Raw genomic sequence first — 4,536 nt, 5'->3', positions numbered from 1 at the left:
TGATAATGATGCGGCAATTGCCATCGTAAAAAACCCTGTCCAACATTCTAAAACCAAACACATCGATATTAAAATTCATTTTATTCATGACTGCTTCGACCGGAAATTGATTCTTCTTGAACAAGTCCACACCGACAACAACGTGGCGGATTTATTTACAAAACCGGTCGGAACGGCTAAATTTAATGTGCTTGTGATTTTTCTTAAAATGCTTCGTTTTGAGGATTGTGTTTTTTTAAAGGTTAAACTTGTATATAAAAGTTTTTGCACAAATTTAGGGGGAGAAAAATAAAAAATTCAAAAATAGTGTGTGCGCGTTGCTTTTTATCCTTTTATTTAAAAAAAAATTCAGATTCATTCTCACTTAAAATTATGTCGGTTGATCAAGTCTGAAGGACATATACTCGTATATGGTTGGTTCGGTGTTCTACTTGTAGCTTCACAGGATAGCCATTTACCCAACGACTGAAAGCACCCGGGGCGATTATGATGAGTTTTGTGTTCTGTGTTCTTTCACTTAAAATTATGTCGGTAACTTTGAGCTGGAAGGACATGCATATCCATGCATGGTTGGTCCGGTAAACCACTTGTGGTCATACAGGATAGTCATTTACCTAAAAGCTTGATAGTGACCGGGGTGACTGAATAATTAACACGCATGTTTTTTTTAACTCCTTGGGAAATGATATTACTATTCAGTTAACAGCTTTTAGAAGTATCAAAAATATTTTCAAATAAAAATTGATCCAACCTTTGGAAAATGATAGATAAATCGTTTTTTGTGTGCCTAACGGGTGAAGTTATTAAGCTTAAAAGGCACTAGAATAGTCATTGATATTGTACGGTAGCTTTCCGTGATGCGTAAAAGTTAAAGTGATATAAACTAAATTTGCTAAACTTAATGTGGAGAGTCATTTGAAGACAGGTGCATGTCTCCAAATACACCTCTCCGAATGATAGGCAGAAAAGCAATTACCCAGTCATACACGAGCCCGTTAGTGTCTTGATCACCAAAAATATTGTGCTATTATGTTTATTATTATTATTCAAAAATAAAAATAAAAAAATAATAATAAAAAAATAAATAAATTCAACAAAAGAGTTATTTATGAGTTACTTATCTACTAGTAAATTATTTTTTAATAAAGGCTTAAAGGGACCAACTAGAACTACAGAGATGGGGGCACACAAGTAAGTCCTGTCATGTCTCGAATGAAAGGTTTGTGAGTTTACTGGCACTAAAGTAAACGTTCAACCTTAAAGCCTAAAAATTTTGCGCTCATAAAATTTTGATCAAGCACTAAGGGGTTGGAGTCAAATTGGGGTGATCTGGGAAAAGCCAAATACGCTTTGAGAAGAGATAGGAGGCACCACAGGTCCACAAGTGATGTCCATCTAAGCTTTATGCCGAACTAAACCCTAATCATATCACTGATGCATTGAAAATCATGCTAAGTACGTTATACCTGCTATCAACCTGTCTCTTATATCATAATAACGCTGAACATGAATCCTTGTGACAGCCTCTTAAACGATATGATTCCATGTTCGGATCTTTTCATAAAAAGGGGCGGTTGTTTTGCTAAGAACTGAAATTTGATCCCGACTTTAAAATTCGAAAAGGAGTTGCTTTTGTGGATAAATAACTATTGTATTTTATTTTGATTCTTTTATTTAGTTTTTTTGTCCCTGTCTGATTCTATTTTTTACCTCGAAATTACTCTCCTCGAAATGTTCAAGTAACTTAATTTTTTCTTTAACTTTGGGTTAAAAGGCTTTGCAAGTTTTGGATTACTCTTTATGGGTCATGAGCTCATTTGGCTGTTTTTGGTTTTTCCGGCTAATTTGAGCCCATATAGGGTTTTCGGCCCGCTGAGTTTGGGTTAAATGTTTTTTTAAGGGTTTCTCTCTTTCACTTTTATTATTTTACCAATCACTAACCCCTCTCAGCCGAGATTCTCTTCTATCATACTCCTTGCCGAGATCAAAACCTTTTCATTAATCAAAGATTCAAGTTTGTTTTGTGATTCGCAGGTACTGGATATAGCTATATGAGGTTCACATATCACTAAGACCTATTGTTGTGGTCTCACAAACTGTTCTTACGGATGATTTGTTGAACTGACCATTGGTGTTATGAGTAATTGGGTTGTTGATGGATATATTAGCCTTGATTTGGGGTTTTCGGTTGATCTTAACCAGTATGTTGCAGGTCTAATGATGGTTTTTGGGGATCTCGGTGGGTTGAAGATGACTTCACATATTCCAAGGTGGAATCCAAGGGGTTCCCTGCCTAGCTGGCAAAGAGTTCTCGGTTTGACTTTCGTTGACCGAGAACCCCCCTTTAATCTCGTTCTCGGTCATTTTCTGACCGAGAACTCCTTTGTTCTCGGTTAAATGCGCTGACCGAGAACTGAGCTCGGTTGGTTTTCATTGACCTCTGTTGACCGAGAACTACCCCTTTTGACCGAGATCCCTCCTGCCGGGTCCAATTCTCACTGTTTTGGGCCCAGACCTTCAGTGGTGTAATTTTGGGCCACTCCAACATTGTTTGGACTGTCACATAAGTCTTATTTGTACTCTCATATGCTTCATAATCCAAGTGTATTTTTAATCATGATTCAAATGTCAATTACTATTATCTAACTTGATACGTTTGGTGCAGACATGGCTGATCAGAATACACTAAAGGTTGCTGAGTCACATAATGTAGCTGGATATTTATATGATCCACCCATGGCGCACAAGGAGTTCAATTCGATGATAGTGGCTCTCAACACTTGCAGGATTTCTCATGCACTATGAGAAAATCCTATCATATGCAAGAAGATGATCTCCAATTTCTGGAACAATGCATCAATCAACCCTCAAGGACCAGATGGAGCTTTGTCTATTGACTCCAAAGTACATAAGATGCCCATTGTTATCACAGAGAGTATTATCAGAGAAGTTCTTATGTTTGGGGATCATCCTGATTACCCGACAGAGTATACTGTCGCTGAAATTACAGAAGTTCTTACAAGAATGGATTATGAGGGTACCTATCCTCCTGCTATCAAGAAGTTATTCCACCCGTATTGGAGATATCTTTTCCACACGTTCTTCACATGTATCTCGGGGAGGAAGGGAGGCTCAGATGAGATCAGTCACACTCAGACATCTGCTGTTGTTGCTCTGATCATGGATTGGAATTACAATTATTCCAAGTTCGTCTTCAATGAAATGATGAGCAATCTAAAGGCTAATAAGAAGGAGATGTTTTTCATGTATTCAAGGTTCTTACAGATGATTTTTGATTCTCATTATACTGCACTGGTTAAATCTGTTGAGACCTTGGATATGAAGTCTTTGGGGCCTAATACCTTTGGGTTGATGAAACAAAACAGAAAGGGGGCCAAGATTGTTTATCGGGGCCTTCGTGATCTGGTGAAATTCGGAAAATTTGCTGAGTCAGAAGCTGAGCCTGTGTTGGCTCAGGTTGCTGATGAACATGCGGTACCAGTTCAACCGTGTGTTGCTACTTTCGAACTTTCTGATGATGAAACTGAACACCGTCAGACAGATATCCCTCCAAGTACTGAAAGTTTAAGTGCTTTGGAAGCTGTGAAAGCATTATTACAGTCAACTGCGCTGAAACCTCCTCAATCTGTTGCTGAAGTCAATGAAGAAATCTTAGCTGAAGATCCAACTGCAGACCTAGGTCTTCGAAAACGTAGAAAAAAGATCTGAGGCCTGGAGTGCTGATAGATGAATCTGAAACAACCACTACACCAACAACAAACGAGACAACCATCCCAGTTCAACATTCCACACAACCTGAGACACCTGCTCCAGAAACACAAGTTGAACAAGATATACCTGCTAATGAGCCATCATACCATGATTTATTGACGAGTGATTTTGGTGATGACTTTGATTTTGATTTTGAGGAAGAAATTCCTCACACCAAAACTACAAACATTTCCTCCGGTTCATCTGGCCCAGACACTCAGGGTCAGTCAAGCACAAGTATGTCAGATAAAGTTGCCCAGATTCTGACGATGCAGGAAACCTATCTTCAAAATAAAGGTAAAGGGGTGATTTTTGAAGATGCTCCTATTGATGTTCATGCATTGCAACGTCGGGTTTTTGAACTCGAACAAGATGCGGTAGTCAAAGATGTTCGTATTCAGGAATTGGAGGTGGGAAATTCTGATAAAGACTCCAAGATTAAAGAATTACAGTCCAATATGGGAGAGTTAACTGCACTCTATCTTGACCTCCCAAAAAAGCTCTTTCAAAAGTTTGGAGATGAATTTAAAGGAAGTGATGATGTAACCTCTAAAGTACCCAATGTGAGTCAAGGTGCTAGTTCTACTGCTCGTCCTGTTGAAAATATTGATGACATGGAATCTATGCAACAATATCTAGATGCTCCTCCTGTCTCCAAAGAGAAATCTGACAGAATTAAGAAGAATCTTCTTGAAAAAGGAAAGAAAAGCTGCTGGTGATGAAAAACTCAAATTAGAATGTGGAATCGTCGGATCATCCAGACAG

Source organism: Bidens hawaiensis, unplaced genomic scaffold, assembly GCF_021521415.1.
Source record: "Bidens hawaiensis isolate Kalapana, Puna unplaced genomic scaffold, B.hawaiensis_p1.1 tig00003237_1, whole genome shotgun sequence".
Lineage (NCBI taxonomy): Eukaryota > Viridiplantae > Streptophyta > Magnoliopsida > Asterales > Asteraceae > Bidens > Bidens hawaiensis.
This window is presented reverse-complemented; position numbering follows the sequence as displayed.